Source organism: Geotrypetes seraphini, chromosome 7 (genome assembly GCF_902459505.1).
Source record: "Geotrypetes seraphini chromosome 7, aGeoSer1.1, whole genome shotgun sequence".
NCBI classification, from domain to species: Eukaryota; Metazoa; Chordata; class Amphibia; order Gymnophiona; family Dermophiidae; genus Geotrypetes; species Geotrypetes seraphini.
The window spans coordinates 99924838-99946801 of record NC_047090.1 but is presented as its reverse complement, the minus strand read 5'-3'; positions in this window follow the sequence as shown (position 1 = coordinate 99946801).

Here is a 21964-nt window from a genome sequence, read left to right as displayed (position 1 = left end):
TTTTCTAAAAAAAATAATAGGATGGAGCTGGCAGGAATGGGGCAGGGGCAGAAAAAGAACTCACGGAGACAGGACGGGAAAATGAGTTCCTGTAGAAATGGAGGAAAATTTGTCCCTGTGTCATTCTCTACTCTGTGTCACACACGCTGGAATGAACTCCCTAAAATACTTCACTCAACACAAGACTATCTCTACTTCAGAAAGCAGGTGAAAGCCTGACTCTTCTCCCAAGCATTTGCACTTCCTAGTCATACACACACAAGGACTAACACTGGCTGAACATATTGTAGCAGGACTTATCCATTCCTACCCTGGCAGAAATTATATCCATGCATCTTTTTGACTTCACGTGCAACTTTCTTTAATGAGTACTCTCATCTTCTAACTTCTGTTAATCTATTTTGTCTAGCTAAATGTTTCACCTTAGCTTACATCCTAGCTGTTCATTTAAATGTTTTATTGCAGATTGTGTTGACGTTGTTACATAGCATACTATGCCATAATCTGTACTATTATTTGAATATTTTTACTGCTGTTATTTATTGCCTAGGTTTCACTTATTCTTGCTGTATACCAGCTTGTAATTTCTTCAGAAAGGTGGTAAATAAATCCTAATAAATATATAATAATAATAAAAAAGGAGGAAGAGCAGAAACAGGCGCCACCATATCAGGAAGGCATTCACAGAGGAGGATGGATTGAGCCCAGCTACATTAAGGGACTTAAACATGATCACATGGCACGTAGGACTACAAAGTAGGGTGGGATGAAAAAGCACAGTTACTTACCGTAACAGGTGTTATCCAGGGACAGCAGGCATATATTCTCACATGTGGGTGACGTCATCTACGGAGCCCCAGCGCGGACAGCTTTTCAAGCAAACTTGCTAGAAGTTTCAAGTTTGCACACTGCACCACGCATGTGCATGCCTTCTGCCCACTAGAGGGCGCATCCCACCTCGTGGTCCTCAGTTCCATAACTAGCATAGAAACCATCCCCGGGGAGGCGGGCGGGTTGTGAGAATATATGCCTGCTGTCCCTGGATAACACCTGTTACGGTAAGTAACTGTGCTTTATCCCAGGACAAGCAGGCATGATATTCTCACATGTGGGTGACCTCCAAGCCAATCAAAAAAGGGCAGGTGGGAGGATGGCAATTTAGGAAAACAGATTTTGCAAAACTGACTGGCCAAACCGGCCGTCACTCCTGGATAAAGTGTCCAGACAGTAATGAGAGGTGAATGTGTGAACCGAAGACCAAGTGGCAGCCTTACATATGTCCTCCATCGGAGTGGAACGGAGGAAAGCTATCGAAGCTGCCATCGCTCGGACCTTGTGCCCCGTGACTCGACCCGGGGGAGGAAGGCCGGCCTGAGCATAGCAAAAGGAAATGCAAGCGGCCAACCAGTTAGACAGAGTGCGCTTGGACACTGGATGCCCTAATCGATTGGGATCGAAGGACAAAAACAATTGAGGGACCTTCCGATGAGACCTGGTGCGTTGAAGGTAATACGCCAACGCCCTCTTACAGTCAAGCGTGTGAAGCGCCGCCTCTCCAGGATGGGAGTGGGGCTTAGGAAAGAACACAGGAAGGACAATGGACTGATTGAGGTGGAATTCAGAAACAACCTTAGGGACAAACTTAGGATGGGTGCGGAGAACCACCTTGTCATGATGGAAGACGGTGAAAGGGGGATCCGCAACCAAGGCTTGTAACTCCCCAATCCGCCTAGCGGAGGTGAGGGCAATCAGGAACACCACCTTCCAAGTCAGAAATTTCAAGAGGGACTTGTTGAGTGGCTCAAAAGGGGGTTTCATCAGTTGAGCTAAAACCACATTCAAATTCCACACGACAGAAGGCGGCTTAAGAGGGGGACAAACCCTGAGTAACCCTTTCATGAAGCGTGTCACCAAGGGATGGAGTGACAGAGGGTGTCCATCCAGATGTTGGTGGAAAGCAGAAATCGCACTAAGATGAACACGCACCGAAGTGGTTTTCAAGCCAGAGCGCGACAAATGGAATAAATAGTCCAAAACCGAGGATACCGGAACCGATACCGGATCCAGGTGAAAAGACGAACACCAGGTGGAAAACCTGGTCCATTTCTGCGAATAGCAAAGCCTCGTCGAGATCTTGCGGGAGGCTTCCAACACTTCCCTCACCGATTGAGACAGATCCGGAGGAGTCAGGGAACAAGAAACCAAGCTGTCAGGTGCAATGACAGCAGATTGGGATGTAACATGGATCCTTGACTCTGAGACAGCAGAGAAGGAAAGACCGGCAGAAGAAGAGGTTCCCTGGCACTGAGCTGAAGCAGCAGGGAGAACCAGTGCTGACGCGGCCACCGAGGTGCTATAAGAATCATCGTGGCCGTGGACGATTTGAGATGTACTAACGTTCGCATGATCAGAGGGAAAGGAGGGAATGCATACAGGAACCTCCCTTCCCAATCGAGAAGGAAGGCATCCGCCTCCAGACGATCCCGTGAGTACATCCGAGAACAATACAGTGGTAGTTTGTGTGTCTCCGGAGAGGCAAACAGATCCACCTGTGGCGTTCCCCAGCGAGCGAAAACCTCGCGCAGAACTGCTGAGTGTAGAGTCCACTCGTGCGGTTGCAGAAGTCGACTGAGTTTGTCCGCCAGACAATTCAGTTCCCCTTGGATGTAGACCGCCCGGAGGAAGATGTTCCGGGAGACCGCCCATTCCCAAAGGCGGAGAGCCTCGGAACAGAGGGGCCAAGACCCCGTTCCCCCCTGCTTGTTCACATAGTACATTGCCACCTGATTGTCCGTGCGGACGAGGACCACCTGGTTCTGCAATATGTGAACGAAGGCCCGAAGTGCTAGGAAGATGGCCCGAAGCTCTAGCACGTTGATATGACACCGACGGTCTTCTGCCGACCACAGGCCCTGCGTGCGAAGACCGTCGAGGTGGGCTCCCCACGCGTACTCCGAGGAGTCCGTGGTCAGGACCTTGCGAAAGGGAGGAGTGCGAAACAGTAGCCCCATGGACAGATTTGAAGAGTCTGTCCACCAACGCAGCGATTTCCGCAAAGGCGGAGTCACCGAAATGAGGCGAGACACCGGATCGCACTCCTGACGCCACTGTGACGCGAGGGTCCACTGAGGGATCCTCAGATGCAGCCTCGCAAACGGCGTGACGTGTACCGTCGAAGCCATATGACCGAGCAGCATCATCATGCGCTTGGCCGACACCATCGATAGTTGAGAGACCTGGCGGCCCATCCGTACCAAGGCTTCCAACCGCTGGGTCGGAAGGTAGGAGCGCAGGTGCACCGTGTCCAGCACCGCACCAATGAATTGAAGAGACTGAGCCGGCCTCAACTGAGACTTTGAAAAGTTTATCTCGAACCCGAGAGTTTGCAGGAAGGCAATAGACCGTCGGGTCGCTGAGATAACCCCCTCCCTGGTCTGGGCTTTGATGAGCCAATCGTCCAGGTAAGGGAACACATGGAGCCCACGAGACCTCAGGGCTGCCGCAACCACCACCATGCACTTCGTGAATACTCGTGGGGACGCGGCCAGGCCGAAGGGCAGTACCCTGTACTGGAGGTGGAGGTCCCCCACCTGGAATCGTAAAAATCTTCGGCAGGCGGGGTGCACCGGAACATGGGTATATGCTTCCTTCAAGTCGAGGGAGCACATCCAGTCCCCTTCCTCCAAGAGAGGATACAAAACCGGGAGAGATAGCATTCGAAACTTCTCCCGGACCAGGAATTTGTTGAGCTTCCTGAGGTCCAGTATGGGTCGCAGGTCCCCGGTCTTTTTTGGGACCAAAAAGTAACGGGAGTAAAACCCCGTACCCCACTGGTCCTTGGGGACCGGCTCGACCGCCCGAAGCTTCAAGAGGGCTTTGGCTTCGGTCAGAAGGGTCGGTAGCTGCGAACGGTTGCAAGAGACTAAACTTGGGGGACTGTCCGGTGGCGAGGACACAAAGTTGAGCGAGTAGCCCTCGGAGACGGTCCGGAGCACCCAAGCGTCTGAGGTAATCCCGGTCCATGCCTCCCGGAAGGACCGAAGACGCCCCCCGATAGGAAGGGGTCCCTGTGAAGTTGCGGAGGGGAACCCGCCCCGTCCGCTCAGCCCGTCAAAAAGAAGGCGCGGGCTTAGAAGGGCCCTGCGCCGGGGCTTGGGTTTGTCCCCCTCTGCCTCGCTGAGACGGCCGTCTCGGAGGCGGTCTCGAGAAAGCCGGGGTCGACTTCTGAGGGTATCGGCGCGGCGGAGGTCGAAAAGGTTTCTGCGGCGGGGGCCTAGGTTTGGGGCGGACCAGGGATGCTAGAGAGCGCTCCTGCTCCGACAACCGCTTGGTCGCCGCATCCAATGACTCGTCAAATAACTCGGACCCCACACAAGGCAAGTCTGCAAGACGTTCCTGCAGGTTTGGGTCCATGTCGAGGGTGCGAAGCCAGGCCAAGCGGCGCATGGCCACTGCGAAGGCCGACACCCTCGAAACCAGCTCAAAGGCGTCGTACACTGCATGGAATAGGTACAACCGCAATTGAGACAGGTTGGACATAAACTTATCGAATCCTGCTCTTTGGGAGTCCGGTAACGAGTTCCGATATTGAGGAAGGTCCTTCACCATACCACGCAAATAGGAGGAAAAGGTGAAGGCGTAATTTAGAACCCTGGTGGCCATCAGGGAATTTGAATAGAGGCGACGGCCAAACTTGTCCAGGGTCCGCCCCTCCCTGCCGGGTGGAACCGCCGCAGAAACCCGTGAGGGCTGTGATTTTTTAAGAGCCGACTCCACCAGAAGAGACTGGTGGGAGAGCTGCGCTTTATCAAACCCCTTAGGGGGAATCGTCCTATACTTCGATTCCATTTTTGAAGGCACAGACGTGACTGTAAGAGGGTTTGACAAGTTCTTCAGCCAGGTCTGCAGAAGGACACTGTTGAGAGGGAGTCTAGGCACCTCTCTAGGAGGAGTGGGAAGGTCCTGTTCCTCCAAAAATTCTTTTGAATACTGAGAACCTACCATCAGGTCAATCCCTAGGGCTCGGGCCATGTCCTGAACAAAGGATGAAAATGAGGACGGCCTAGCCTGGGGAGACGGGGTTCTCGACCGCCCCACCGAGGAGAGGGGGGAGGCCTCATGAGAATAATGAGGATCCCTAACAGATCCCGAATCCCAGGATCCCCTCTCCAAGGCCCTCGAGGGGGAAGGGGAAATTATCCTCCTCGCAGAACCCTTGGGCGAGGACCCCGGGGTCCGTGGAACACTCTCCCATTTCCTCGGCGAGGCGGCACGGGAAGCCTTCCCACGAGGTGAGCGGAGGAGCCTCGGGTTGTCGAGGCGCAACTCCGACACCTGCAGCGCCTCGCCCCCGAACGACGAGGAACGATCGCGCCGAGGCGAGCCTCGGTGCCGCTTAGATTTCCTCGATCGGCGCCTCGTCCGAGGTCGCGCCGAGGGCGAGGCGTCCCTGGAAGACCCGGAGGAAGAAGAGGAAAGACGGCGCACTCTGCGCAACTTTTCTTTGGGCCTTACGCTCCGCTCAGGAGGCTCCCCCGAGGTCGAGGTCAGGGGCGGTGCCGAGACCGAGGTTAACGGGGCCACAACACCCGAGACCGAGGTCGCCGAGGCCGGGGCTCCCGAGGTCGAGGGAGCCGAGGCCGGGGCCTCCGAGACCGAAGGCGCTCCGGCCGAGGTCGAGGCCGCCGGGACCGCAGCACGCTGCAACACTTCCAGGGCTCCCGACAGCTCCGAGGAGATCAGAGCTCGAAGGAGATCCTGGAAGGCCGGAATCCCCACGAAGGTGGGGAGTTCCGAGTCCGGGGCACACTCCCTGGAGGGCGACCTCGGTCTCGAGTATTCCCTCGGGGTGTGCGAAGTCGAGGTCCGATGCGGGGCCGGGGTCGACCCACCCGCCTTGGCCTGAGTCGAGGATGGCTTCTTTGCTGGAGGGGATAGAACAGAGGACTTACCCGAAGCTGGCTTCGCTGACGATGTCTTCGAAGACGAGGGCCGAGGCGAAGCCGAGGCCCCCGAGGACGCCGAGGCCGAGGTCAAGGCCGGGGCCGAAGCCGAGGCCGACGTCGAGGCCTTAGAGGGCGCGTCGACGGCGAACAATTCAGCCATTCGGGCCTTACGGCGACGGAGGGCCCTGTTTTGGAAAGTTGCACAGCGATCACACGACGCTGTCGGATGTTCGGGCCCAAGGCAGACAATGCACCACCGGTGAGGGTCAGTGATGGAAAGTAACCTCTCACACCGGCTGCACTTTTTGAATCCCGTAACAGGACGGGACATCAACGAAGAAAAAGAAGAAGGCCGGGAACGACCGACGTCCCACGGCCACGGCTTCCGGGAGCCCCCGGAGCCCAACGAAAACAAAATATTTTTTTTTTTTTTTTTTTTTAAGAAAAGAACAGAAAAGAAAGCAGCACCGCGAACTAATTCGATGAAACAACAAACTAAACGCGGCAGCTAGAAGGCAAAACACTGGAGCTCAGATCCACAGGGCTTTCTGGCTCCGCGGAAAAAATTGAACTGAGGACCACGAGGTGGGATGCGCCCTCTAGTGGGCAGAAGGCATGCACATGCGTGGTGCAGTGTGCAAACTTGAAACTTCTAGCAAGTTTGCTTGAAAAGCTGTCCGCGCTGGGGCTCCGTAGATGACGTCACCCACATGTGAGAATATCATGCCTGCTTGTCCTGGGATAACACTGAAATAGTTTGTGCTTGCAGAATGAGTTATAAAATTGTCAGCCTCCATCTAGTTTTTCATCACAATTAACTGAGGAATGGTCTAGACTAGAGTATGGCAGCTACATATTAATGCTTAAAATGCAAGATCTTTCAGGCCTGTCCTGCAGACTAATGACTCTCTCATATCTCGGCTTGGTAGCTTAGCCCCTACCTGTGGCACTTAGCAATGACTTATGTCCTTATTACCATTCCTCCTGTTGTTTCTTACTAAGAAGGGAATTCTTCAAAGGGCGCTAAGCGCGTTAGTGTGTGGACGTAATTGTGCATGCAAACACATCAATGCACGCTAATCGCTAATGATGCCCATTATATTCCGATAGGCGTCTTTAGCGGTTAGCGCATGCTAATGTGTTTGCTTGCACTAATGCGCTTAGCGCCTTTTGATGAATTTCCCCTAAATGATGCTCTCTCTGTAATAATTGATATTTTACTTACTATTTGTAATGTAAGTTTGGGGGGGGGGGGTTTGTGTAGCTCTCCTATATTCATTCCATATTTTTATTTTTTCTTTGACTGTAAACCAATTAGATATACTTCTATACTGAACAAAAGAAACGTGAGATCTAGAAAGATTATGAGCCTGATTTACAAAGCCGCGCTAGTGGCTGCCATGCGACAATAGCCCCCTTTAAATCTCTAAGGGCTTCGGGGCCGTTACCGCGCTGCAGCCTCTAGCGCGGCTTTGTAAAACAGGCTCTATATCTGACAATCTTAAAGTGGCCAAAAAAGTGGTAAGGGTGATGCTTGAGCACACAGGGAGAGGAATGGCCAGCAGAAAAAGGAGGTGATAGTCTCTTTGTATAAATCTCTGGTAAGATCTCATTTGGGCTCAGATGCACTAAACTCTCTGATTGTCTAACAATTGTCACTAAACCAGTTTGAACTGGTTTAGTGACAACCTAATTTGCCGACCCGATGTACACAATAGCTCATAGTATGGATTTCCACGCGTTCGTACATTCTCCACTCTACCATGCAAACAACTACATTATTATTAAAACAAGGTCATTAATATTAAACAAGCCCTCAGATCAATGCCCATAACATCACTAGGGCATGCCTTACATCTGGCGACAGCTGCTAAGGGCCTGAGATTACCGACATGGGAGGGGCCATAGGTGCTTGAGCCAATTAGGGCCTTAGGACCCTCCCAGTGCATCCCAGGATGCACTGGGAAGGGGATGGCCTACCATTTTGAAGAGGCAGGCCTAACGCAAGAAGGAATGGGAATCCCTCTTGCTCTCTTCTTCCTCCAAATAAGGTATAGGGGTGGGTCAGGTAGTATGGAGGGAGCCAAGTGGCAGAAGCAGGAGGGAGTGAGAATCCCTCCTGCCAAGGATCTTCATGGGGGAGGATGTCCAGGTGGTTCAATCTTTGTGGGGGATGGGGGGGGTCAGAAGTGTGGGAGATCCAGCTGATGTGATCCTCATGGGGGGGGTCAAGAGTATGGAGGGATCCACGTGCCATGATGTTGGGGGGGGGGATCAGAAGTGTGGAAGGGTCCAAGTGTAGAGGGGTCCAGGTGGCCGAGGCAGGAGGGAGTGGGCATCCCTCCTGCCTCTCTTTTTGTTCAGGGCCATCATCAGGGGGCCCTTCATCTGAGGGGGGGAGACCAGCACGACTTTTTTTTTAAATGAGAACAGATATTGTGTATGATAACACATACACAACATCTATGCCCATGTTTTAAAAAAGGCTTTCTGCCCAGAACAGCTGAGTGGCAGGGGGCTTCTTCGGGGCTTCCCCTGCAGCTCAGCTGTTTGGGCTCTCCCTACCAGCTCTGCGCATGTGTCAAAGTCAGTTTTCCAACAATTGGTGGAATGGGATTACGTCAGACCTCCGCAAAACTAATTTGCAAGCAAAGTCATTGGAAAATTAATCACCATTTAAAATCGAAAAAAAAAAATCAGCCCACAGCGACCCACACGGTCTTAACGACCATTTTTAATGCATCCAGGCCTTGGAGCTCTGTGTACAATTCTGGAGACCACACCTTCAAAATTATATAAAAAGGACTGAGCTGGTCTAGAGCAAACATGTCAAACTCGCAGCCCACAACAAACATCTTTCTGGCCCAGCCAATATAATGCAATAAGTCATAACTAGAGTCGCAAAATTTCTCCCACAATCCATTGATGACGAGTAGTTGCCTATCTAAGCCAGTACAACATACAAGTATAACCAGTTGTTTATTCTTATTAAGTACTACGATGCAGACGCCTTTGGTACCCAAAACAAGTTCATACCTCTAGTCATAACGTACCATTTCTCCCCAATAATACTAGCAGTGAATCAGACAATAATGATACTTACCACGCCATTAGTCTTGTATTGACTTGCTTGGTGCACCTAACAGGAAATATTTTGCCTTCAGAATACAATAAAAGTACGAGTATAGATTTATTTACGTTATACTTATTAATTTGTGCAATTATTCTGTGTCTGCTAAGTTAATATTTAAGAAAAGATATTGATTTTTATTGAAATGTTTTATTTTTTTGTGTTAAGGCTTACTCATTTATTTCAGTATGGGGCTCATAATCGAAAGAGAAAAACGTCCAAAACCCGGCCTAAGTCGGCACTTGGACGAACATTTCCCAAATACGTCCAAGAGCCGATAATAAAAACAGGTTTTGGATGTATTTTTAAATGACCTAGGCCTACATAGTGCCACTGAACGACCAAAGCTAAATGGGGTGTTTTGGGAGGAGTGTCGAGGGCGGGAGTTGGGCGGGACGTGGGCCGGCTTAGACTTAGTCGTACAGCATGTATAACCGAAACTTATACAGCCCACGATCGACAGAACTTAGACGTTGTAACTTAGACCCTGTAAAACATGGTCCAAGTCACAAACACCCACCTAAAGTCACAAGATAAGCACTGCAAACATATAAAACAGACCCCCACATTCTACCACAGTGATCCCCGACCCCCCATCCCCACAAAAATATAAATCACACCTTTAAAATTCAGCCTCCAGACCATCATCACCTGGCCGCCTGGCATAGGAAAGCCTAATCGTCCAGCACAGAGGCAGCTTAAGTCATCTTGAGGGTGGGTTAGGGACTCATGGAAAGGAGAACCCATGCCCATAAGCCCCTGTAATCACTGCATTGATACTTAAACATGTGCACTCCCCTATACACCCCCAAATCCCTTTTGTACTGGCATATAAGTGGCTCCTGCAGCCATAAGGGCTATTGGGGTGGTAAATAAGTGGGTCTAGGGGATTCTAGAGGTGGTATGAGGGGCTCACCGTGACCTACAAAGGAGCTGTAGTGAGGAGAAGCCATGGCCCCCTTTTTGTGAAGTTCACAGCAGTGCCCTGTAAGGTACCCCACTATTTAGGTGGCATGTCTGGGTGTTCAGTCCATCACTTTGCAGACCCCTCCCACGTCCAACAGGGCTTGTTGTAGGCGTTTTGGACTTGGACGAAAAGTTAGATGAAAATGTGGTATAAAGATGGATGATTTAGCGACTTGGACGATCAGATTTGCAGGACGTATAATTAGACTATTTTCGAAAGTAAAAAAAATTTGGACGTATTTTTCGAAAATGTGTCCTATTCTGTTTTTTTACTTTGGACGACTTGCGAGTTGGACGTAAACAGACTTAGACGTCCCTTTCAATTATGCCCCTGTATGTCTCTATCAAAACCAAGTGATAGTAAAACTAAATGAAAAATGGCCGATGAACATCAAAATTTCCAAGAAAAGTGGGAATTAGAGTATTTTTGCTGTGAAGTAAAAGATAAAATAATTTGCTTGATATGTAATAATGCTATTAGTGTGCCAAAGTTATATAACATTAAACAGCATAAATCAAAATATGACCATTACAAAGGATTAATGAGACAAGAAAAGTTGAAAGAGCTCAAGTTAGGACTGAAAAAACAACAGTTCATGTTTAAGAAAGTATCTCAAGAAATTGAAGCGACAGAGCATGCAAGCTACGCTTTGTCAGAGTTGATAGCTAAACACTCAAAAGCTTTTACCAAAGGTGATTTCATCAAGGAATGTCTAATTAAAGCTGCAGGAATGGTTACTGTGGATGGGCAGACTAGATGGCTATTTGGCCTTTATGTGCCATCATGTTTCTATGTGTCTATGAATTGTTTATCCTGGAAGTAATCTCTTTGTCTCGAAATACAGTTGCAGAAAGAATTACTGATTTGGCCGGCAATTTAAGTGATCGGATCAAAGCAAAACCATCTAGTTTCGAAGCTTTTTTTCATTGCCTGTGATGTGAGTATGGATATTCGGGGCATAGCTCAACTAGCTGTGTTTCTTTGTGCTTGCGACACAAATTTCAACAGTTTTGAGGAATTATTGAAACTAGTACTGATGTGTGGCACTACAATGGGACAAGATATATTTAACTGTGCTTATGAACTTCTACAAAAGTTCAATTTACTTCTGTCAAAACTAACTTCTTTAGCTACAGATGGAGCTCCTGCAATGGTTGGAAAACCGGTTATGGGGCATTACTGCAAAAAAACAAACCAACAAAAACCCCCCCCCCCCCCCCCAAAGTACACATCAAGAAGTATTATGCACAAAGGTAATAAACATGGAAAATGTGTTGACATTTGTCAAAAAAATTATCAATTTTATAAGATCTCGAGGCTTAAATCAGCGACAATTCTCTGCTTTCTTAAGTGAATTAGAAAGTGAATATTCTGGTTTGTTCTACTTTACTAAGGTACGTTGGTTATCCTACTCCAAAGTCCTTAAACAATTCTGGGACTTGAAAGAAGAAATATGTTGGTTTTTAATAACTAAGAATCAAGACACAAGGTTGTTTTCTGATCCAGTATAGTTACAAGATTTATCCTTCATGGTTGATATAACAAAACACTTAAACAATTTAAATTTAAAACTGCAAGGAAAAGATCAGATCATTATGAACATGTGTGATCAATTTAAAGCATTCCAATGTAAGGGGTAGTTCTTTGGGAAAAGCAGTTGAAAAATGAAGATTTAACGCACTTTCTGACATTCAACATAAATAAATCAAGGTAAAATTGCATCATATCAAAAATCCACAGAAAAAAATTTAAGCCTTAGAACTGAGTTTAAAACAAGATTTGCAGATTTTAAAACTTTGGAAGACAAGTTTTCTTTGCCTTCTTTGATTTTCTCAATAAATATAGAATCAGTACCTAATTATATGTAAATGGAAGTAATTGAGATCCAGTTTGATTCAGATTTGAAGACAAAATACAGTGAAGTTGGCTTGTTTGAATTTTACAAATATTTGTCAGCCAGGTTTGAAAATACTCAAAAATTCACATATGAAATTATTTCCATGTTTGGAAGTTCTTTTCGGTGTAAACAGTTATTTACACTTATGAAAGGAAATAAGTCTCCTATCAGATCCAGAATTACCGACATTCACCTTGGGTTAGTTTTACAAGTAATCACTGCGAACAAGATTTCCCCGAACTAGGAAAAGTAGTAGCAGAGAAGAAATGCCAAGTGTTAGAAGGAAAACATTAATTTTATTGCTGCTCTTGTTCTTTTTTTATACTGTACTTTTCACAATAAAACTAAGTTTCTATGAAAAATGACGTTTTTGTGGCCCACATAAACTTAAACCTTATTTGGCCCGTGTCAGCCTTTGAGTTTGACATGCTTGGTATAGGGCACTGGTCTCAAACTCGCAGCCTGGGGGCCACATGCGACCTGCCAGGTACTATTTTGAGGCCCTCGGTATGTTTAGCATAATCACAAAAGTAAAATAAAACAGTTTCTTGACCATATGTCTCTTTAGTTTTGAATGACAATATTATTATTATTAAGACTTAGCCAAAAGGAAAGATTTATAAAGAGTTTTACCTCATGCAAAATTGTCATTTCTTTAATAAGACATTAACTATTTTTTCTGAGGCCCTCCAAGTACCTACAAATCCAAAATGTGGCCCTGCAAAGGGTTTGAGTTTGAGACCACTGGTCTAGAGGATAGTTTAGCTAGTAAAATGGTCATTGGTCTTCATCATAAAGCATACACAGACAGACTTAAAGATCTGAATATATGATGGAAGGATGATTGGAGAGAGGATATATGATAAGAGACATAAATATCTCCATGGCACAAATACGGTGGAGAAACCAGAAAAACAAAGGGGTAGCAAACCACAAAAGTCAAATTGAAAATGCAAGGAGTGGAAAGGCCACAAATAACCAGGATGAGAAGAGTCCAAAATGAAGTCAATAGAAAGGAAACTCTGGAATGAGAGGTAATTGGATGCAGTGGCTTAGTAAGGGAGGTGTGGGGTGTGTGGTCTACCCCGGGCACAGTCCTCCTCTCTGCCACCCTGCTCGCTCACCCGCTCGCTCCCTTGCCCACCCGCCTGCTCGCTCACTCCCCGCTCCTCTTCTTGCCACGCAATCCCCTTGCCTTCCCACTCTCTCTGATGTCACTTCCGGGACCCGCACCTAGGAAGTGATGTCAGAGACAGCGCCAAAAATTTACAGGGGAAGGCAAGGGGGGGGGGGCATATCTGCAGTAGGGGAGGGACGCCAGTGCCCCGGGCGCCCCTCACCCTTACTAGGCCAATGATTGGACAAGAGTGAGAGGAGATTGACTCTGGAGTAACTTAAAGAAATTTTTCTTTACAGAAGATGTGTGGAATAGTCTCCTACTGGAATTGGTAGAGATGAGAATGGTGTCTGGATTCAAGAAAGCATAAGAGAAGAACAGAATAGCTTTGAGGGAGATGATAGATTGTAGAGCTTAATGGTATAAGATGCAGGGAGGGGGGTATTTTATTATCACATGTTTTATATGATAATGAAATATATGGGAGGGAGGGTTGGGATTGGGATGGGTATAAGAATTTGTGAGATGTGTCAATGATTATTTCTAAGTGATGTATTTATTGTTTATGTGATTGAATATATTTTAACACTTAATGTAATCTTGAAAATGAATAAAAAACATTTAAAAAAATGGTATAAGATGGGCAAGCTAGATATACAGTATGGTATTTTTTTTGCGGTCCTTTTCTCTGTTTGTATGGAATTTTTAATAAAGTAGGTGAAAACACAGCACAATTTGCAGTTTCCACTGCATTCACAAATATCTGCCTTTTTTTCCACTGTGGGCACAGCATTTGTCCCATTTAATATTTGTGGAAAAAGTCTTTCATGGATGGGCAGAGTGCATGGAATCATAGATGGCATAGAGAGGGGCACAGAAATCACTTGCTCTCTCTCTCCCCATTTTCTTTCTGTTTTGTATGCCTCTCCCAGTTGAAAAGTTTTTAGCAAATGCCCATGTGTAAAATATTTATAAATGACCATTTGCACCGTATCCCAGCGACTCCATTAGTATTCTGGACCATACTTCCCCTTCTCCTGTAAGGAAGGGGGGGGGGGGGAGGAGAGGGCAGGAAAAGGTCATGTGTAAGAACTAAATGAATATCCAAAAGCAGGGCAGATTTTAAACACACAGAGGCCTGGGACAGAAATTTAGAAGACCCCTAGCCCACAAGCTTCGTTCAGGGACTGGTCATGCCCCCTTCCCCGATGCTGGACCTGCTAAAAGTTAGAAACAAAGAGGCTCCTTTTGTGTGCTCAGACCGCTAACAAACCTGCAGAGCCAAGGAGGAATCCCAAGCACTTGCGTCAGTGCTGAGCTTGCTAAATGGAAGAAGGCTGTTAGCAGAAGGGTCTTAACACAGAAATGCCCATTCATAAAATCCATGGTACAGAGCAAATTATCTTCACTGCTCTTTCTACTTTTGCTATAATCTTGGGGATCACAACTGAGGAAAATAAAGGAAAATGAAAAATAAGGTTGGATAGTACTCTAGACAACTCAGTTCCACCTTGAGCATGATATCTGTTTAAATTAAGCAGAAAGATAAACTCTCATGGCCTGATGAAAAGTGCCCAGCAAGGCAACAAGAATGAATATTTATCAGTTCCTGATCTGAGTTTATTATCTGCCACTGCACAGTTTTATGCTAATGAACTTGGCAGATCAAGAAGCAGCATGAAAAGAAAAGAAAAGCAAACCTGAGCTTTCCAAACTAAAATCACTCAAAAAAAAAAAAAAAAGTGCTGCTTTTCCAACAGTGGCAATGAAAAAAGACAACAATTCCCCAGCGAGAGGAACATCTTATTTTTTTTTTTTTGTAAGGGATTCCGTCTGCTCTTTGATTCATTTCCTCTCGGTCGACTGGCTGCTGAGCCAGTTCCTGTTTCAGGGAGATCACTGTCTTTTCTTGCCGGCTCAGACCTTGCTTCGGAAAGGGAACACAGAAACTTGTGTGTGTGTGGGGGGGGGGGTATGGAAGGGGGTTGCATATCGCTCATACTCTGAAGCTTGCTGCACCCCCCCCCCCCCCCACACACACACACACACACACACACGTTCTTTTTTTCAGACCGGGGAGAGTAAAATGCTATCGTGCTACCCCGGACAACCAAATGAATTACAGACTCTGTCCTCCCCCCCCCCCCCCCTCTTTTTGTCTTAACGCTGTTATAAAGTTCAAGAAAACATGTCCTTAACTCCTGGCTCAATAGGAAAGAGGCGCAGGGCAAAGCGGATACAAATGCATCTCTTTCATCTCCTGAAGCTGAGACCGAAAAGCAGCAGCAGGAAAAAGAAAAAAAAAAAGCTACAACCTCCCACCATCGTGAAGCATTTCTACAATACAAAATGTACTGCACATACCGTGGGGCAGGAGGACGATGCAGCAGAAGGGATGCTGGGGGGAGAGGTTTTTTCTCAGCAGCACTGCAGTCTTTTATTTCCCCCCCATGCATGCAGGATAGCTTAGCTGCCTTTCCAGCTCGAGTGTGCCAGTGACAGGAACACATCTTATGTATGCACTGCAGCTGCACATGCTCCCTTTTGACAAGTCTCCTGCCCGGATTAACTCCTTTGGTGCTGCTGCTTTATTCGCTCCCTTACAATGGAAAGCAGGGATGGACACAGCTCCCTTCCTGGAGTGCCGAAAACACATCTATGTTGCAAAATCTCCACGATAAAATAGTCAAGAAATGTTGTTAGTGAATCTAATGTGATTCATTTGCCAGCTGAGGGTATCCCGATAACCTGTTTTGTGGTCCTCAAGGGCAGACACTGGCTCTTTCCAAACATAGGCAGTGGATGCAACACTCATGCAGTATTATTTCTGATCAGACCTATATTTCCTGATCATCCAGGTAGATGAAAGTGGTTAAGATAGGTTGGCTGTTTAGGGAGGATTTGGCTATATTATTTTTTGTTTTAATTCGTTCAAAATGAGGAAAAGCCTCTTTAGCAACAAAGAAAACGTTTGCAGGAGAAGCAATTATTTTTGTGAGCGGCCCTGAGCAGAAATCAATTCGACCATGTGCTTTAGCCGGAGGTGCAGAACTGAGTCTATCAGTAATCCTCTAATTTACAGTTCCGAGTTTAAAGGGGTTGGTTTAGATCAGGGGGTCTCAAAATCCCTCCTTGAGGGCCGCAATCCAGTCGGGTTTTCCCCAATGAATATGCATGAGATCTATGTGCATGCACTGCTTTCAATGCATATTCTTTGGGGAAATCCTGAAAACCCGACTGGATTGCGGCCCTCGAGGAGGGACTTTGAGATCCCTGGTTTAGATGCGACGAAAATGACTGACCTTTGCTTGAAGCAACAAAAGTATGCAAGTTGAAGTGACGGAGGGGGGAGGGGATTGCCAGTGCCTTTCCGCCCCCGCGTATCTCCTTAAACATACGCCGCCGGCAGCAGCAGCAGCAATATCTTCCACTTGCTGCTGGTGCTGAGACCGCAGCTCCCTTCTGAAGTTCCGTCCGGGTCGCGGGACCAGGATGTGATGTCAGAAGGAAACTGAGGCTGGCAGGAGCAGCAGGTGGAAGATGCTCACGCGAACATTTCTAGAGGTACGGGGGAGGGGGTGCTAAAACATTAGGGAAGAATGGGGGCGCAAGGTGGGGCGATGTAGGGCGCCACTGTCCTGCACTAACCTCCCTTGCTATGCCACTGCCTGTCTTTAATAAAGTGTTTACCACATGGTTAAGTCTTCTTATGTCTGCTATATGCACACGAGAAGAAAGTGACAGTAACAGGTATAGCTAAGGTGCCCATTTATTTTTTTCAGCAAAAGGGGACATAAGAACATAAGCAATGCTTCCGCTGGGTCAAATCTGAGGTCCATCATGCCCAGCAGTCCGCTCACGCGGTGGCCCAACAGGTCCAGAACCTGTGCAGTAATCCTCTATCTATACCTCTCTATCCCCTTTTCCAACAGGAAATTGTCCAATCCTTTCTTGAACCCCAGTATCGTACTATGCCCTATTTCGCCCTCTGGAAGCGCATTCCAGGTGTCCACCATACGGGTTAAGAAGAACTTCCTAGCATTCGTTTTGAATCTGTCCCCTTTCAACTTTTCCGAATGCCCTCTTGTTCTTTTGTTTTTTGAAAGTTTGAAGAATCTGTCACTCCCTACTCTCTCTATGCCCTTCATGATCTTGTAAGTCTCTATCATATCCCCTCTAAGTCTCCTCTTATCCAGGGAAAAGAGACCCAGTTTCTCCAATCTCTCTGCGTATGAAAGGTTTTCCATCTCCTTTATCAGACGCGTCGCTCTCCTCTGAACCCTCTCGAGTAACGCCATGTCCTTCTTAAGGTACGGCGACCAATATTGGATGCAGTACTAAAGATGCGGACACACCATCGCCCAATACAATGGCAGGATAACTTCTTTTGTTCTGGTTGTAATACCCTTCTTGATTATGCCTAGCATTCTGTTTGCCTTCTTAGCGGCCGCTGCACTGTGCCGTCAGTTTCATTGTCATGTCCACCATTACCCCCAAGTCCATTTCTTGGGTACTCTCATTCAATAACATCCCTCCCATCGTATAGTTGTACCTCGGGTTTCTGCTTCCCACATGTAATACTTTACATTTCTCAATGTTGAACTTCATCTGCCATGTCGCTGCTCATTCCCCTAGTTTGTTCAAGTCCCTTTGCAATTCTTTGCAGTCCTCTTTAGTCCAAGCTCCACTAAATAATTTGGTATTGTCTGCAAACTATTGATTGTCGTCTGCATCTATTGATTGTCAGTTCCACCCCAATCCTGCCCTAGCCCCACACCCAATTTCTTCCATTCATTTTTCATGTACACATAATATCTTATTCATTCATAATGGTAGCCGTAAAATTTAAAAAACTACAAAGCACACTATACATAGAGAAAATGTTAATTATCATTTATATTTGGGGGGGTTTCAAAGATGTCAAGGCAGATGACTTTAAAATTTGCAATGTCACCTCAGTAACTATAGAAAAATAGACAAATATAGTGCAAAATATAGACAGCAGATAAAATTCTCAAAACTGACACATTTTGAGCACTAAATTGAAAATAAAATAATTTTCCCTACCTTTGCTGTCTGGTGATCTCATGAGTCTCTGGTTGCGTTTCCTTCTGTCTGTGTATCCTTTCTTTCTTTCTGCACTCAGGCCCAACAATTATCCCTTTCTATTCCCTCCCTCCTTCCTTCCCATGTTCTTAGTGCCCCCAGTGCCTCCTTCCTATGTCCTTAGTGTCCCATCCTATGTCCTTAGTGCCCTCAGTGCCTCCTTCCTATGTCCTTAGTGTCCCATCCAATGTCCTTAGTGCCCTCAGTGCCTCCTTCCTATGTCCTTAGTGCCCCCAGTGCCTCCTATGTTCTTAGTGCCCCCAGTGCCTATTTCCTATGTCCCCCTCACTGCCTTCCAGACTTTGTCCTACCCCCACCCCCAAAGTCAGCCTGCCTGCCTACCTCCCTCCCATCCCCCTGTGCAGTAGAACCCTTAAGCAGCATCTTTCCATTTCTACCCCCCATCCCCCCGTACAGTAGAACCTGGCATTTTTCTATCCCTTCCTCCCTCCCATCCCCTTGTGCAGTAGAACCCTTGAGCAATATATTTCCATCTCCCCTCCCCCCCCCCGCTACTACCACCGCCATGCAGCCTACCCCACTGACCCTCCCATCCAACCTTTCCACTGCAAGCTGACCGACAAACCTCCCAGCTCCAGCAGCGTCCGCAGCACTCTAAACACGCTGCTTCACGGCCTTCTACTGCCTGTGATTCCCTCTGTCGCGTCACTGATGATGTCATCAGGAATGCAGCAGAGGAAATCAGGGCGGTAGAAGGCCGTGAAGCAGTGTATTTAGAATGCTGCAGACGCTGATGGTGCCGGAAGGTTTGTAGTCGTCTCACGGTGGAAGGATTGGATAGGGTAAACGGGGGTTCGGGTGTGCCGGGGGAGGGGGGCCCATGACGATGAACACAACACTGCTGCCTAAAGCACCACACCGGCGGGCCAAGGGAGGCTTTTTTATTTGCACAGCAGGGAAGGACAGGAAGCGATCACCTGTCCCATTGTCCCCGCGCACAGCTTCAGGACGCTGTCCCTGAAAACGATACATTGCGGCGTCCCGAAGCTGTGTGTGGGGACAACGGGACAGGGGATCTGAAAACGGGACGTATGGTCACTTTAGGTATAGCTGAGGTATAAATTGTAAGGCAAATCTTCAAAAAGTGCACCAAAATGTAATTAAATTATACCATTCGTCATTTATTTGAATTTACAATCCCACAAGTCAAGGCGGTTTACAATTATACAGTATAAAATCATTAGAAAAGGAACTCCATAATTAAAAATTAGATATGAGGAACCACTTAAAAGTTCTCAGCCCAACCAATAAAGTTGGAGCAGTCTCTATCGAGGGCTATACACTTAGTCCAATGATTTTTCACTTTTTTCCTTCCGTCGGAAAAATACAGAACAAAAAGTAGAAAATCGCTGGACTAAGGGCTCCTTCTACTAAGCTGCGATAGCGTTTTTAGCGCACACAGAATTTTAGTGCGCGCTAAACCCGCGCTACGTGGCTAGAATTAACGCCAGCTCAATGCAATTCGGCGTGAGCTAAGCAGGTGCTAAAACCGCTATCGTAGCTTTATATAAGGAGCCCTAAGTGTATAGCCCTCGATGGAGACTGCCCCAACTTTGTTGGTTGGGCTGAGAACTTTTCAGTGGCCCCTTGTAGATATCAGTCATTCAAGGTACAGATATCGACACCTGTACAGTAGCTTTCAAACACAGGGCTCCTTTTACTAAGGCGTGCTAGCCGATTTAGCGTGTACTAAATGCTAATGCGTCCATTATATTCTATGGACGTGTTAGCATTTAGCGTGCGCTAAATTGACTAGTATGCCTTAGTAAAAGAGGGGGACAGTGTCTCATCTCTCTGGTTTTATTCATTTCTGGTTTTCAATGTAGTGACTACAATAGAAATGTTTAGAATTGTGATCCTTCTTCAAAGGTAATTTTGAAAAAAGTATGTTTACAGAGCCGATAATTTACCACAAAAAAATTTTCTGAGGGTAGGTACAAGTATAACAGTAATTTAATAATGGAAACTCAGACCATTCGTTCCACAACCCAAAAACTTTAATGCAAAATACTATACGTACTTGTATTGCAAGACCTCGCTTGTTTAGAACAGTCACTAAACTCCTGCAGCATCAGAGAGAGAACCGGTGTCAGGTCAAAAGCGCGCCACGACAAAGGCGCGCCCAGACAATTGAGCGCAGCGCGGAGGCGCGCACCGCTCTAAATTACTGTTTTTAGGGCTCCGACGGGGGGGCGTGGGGGGAAACCCCCACTTTACTTAATAGACATCGCGCCGCGTTGTGGGGGCTTTGTGGGGGGTTGTAACCCCCACATTTTACTGAAAACTTAACTTTTTCCCTGTTTTTAGGGAAAAAGTTCAGTTTACAGTAAAATGTGGAGGGTTACAACCCCCCAAACTCCCCATAAGGCCGGCGCGATGTCTATTAAGTAAACTGGTGGGGTTCCCCAACAAAACCCCCCGTCAGAGCCCCTAAAAACTGTAATTTTGTGCGGCGTGCACCTCCACGCTGCGCTCAATTGTCAGCACGCGCTTTTGTCTTTCACGCCATTGTCTATGAACCGAGAGAACCATCGGCTCAGTTGTGATGATGTGATGCGTGTTTACTGTATGTACTCGTATTGCAATACTTTGCTTGTTTAGAACAGTCATAGTAACATAGTAAATGACGGCAGATAAAGACCTGAACGGTCCATCCAGTCTGCCCATAAGTTATACTCATTCAAAAATATATGATCAGATTAACTTGTCTCTTCTTTGATATTTCCGGGCCATAGACTGTAAAGTCACTACACTCTTGCAGTGTCAGAGAGAGAAGAACCATCGGCTCAGTTGTGATGTGTGTATACTGCATGTACTTGTATAAGACCTTGCTTGTATATCAAGTTAAAATTTAATAAAATGTTTTGCTTGTCTTGCAAAACACTTGCAAACCAAGTTACTTGCAATCCAAGGTTTTACTGTGTATGCAAGTACTTTCACTGTCCCTATTTAATGAAAAGTTCTTCAAGGGTCAACATTATCAGCTCTGCTTTTTAATATATATATGACTTCTATAGGTGAAATGTTTATAACATAATATCCATTGGTATACTGCAAACACCTCACAGAGAATTACAAAGTAACAAGGGAAACATACATTACATTACATTAGAGATTTATATTCCGCCATTAGAGATTTCTATTCCACCATTACCTCCCTTAAAAAATTGCTTAAATAAGTAATGCTAGTGAGCTATATGCTCCGACACTCACAGGAATTCTATGAGCATCGGAGCATCTACTTCGTCAGCCCTTGCTAAAAATACCTAGTGCCGTTCAGTAAAAGGAGCCCTAAGTTTTTAACATTTTCCTATAATGATCATAAGATTCAGATGCTCGTGTTATAGGGCCTAGTTTTCTCTCCCAAGTAACAAAAAACAAAAACTGCAGGGGAATGTACAGGATGCAGGAATTTATGTAATAAAATTAATAAAATCAACAAAAATCATAAAAACATATATAAAATGAGTACATAAGCTGCAATATTTATATCCAAAAGCTGGTCCTAATATTTGTGTGGACCGGACCCGACACAGTCCGTGTTTCGAAAATCACTTCTTCCTCAGGGGTCCCGAATGTTGGTACGTAGAGTATCATAAAACCAGATTGGATAAATAACCAAAATCAAAGTCGAGCAGGTGTAAAAATCTCCTGTCTAAGGCGCTGCACTATTACAGTTTGTGTTTTTTGCTTTGCATTTTCACTGCAGTTCTTCTTGGTTCTTATCTCTCCCAACTAGCAGCCTGAAAAGCCAACGTCTTTCCCACATATTTCAATTTAG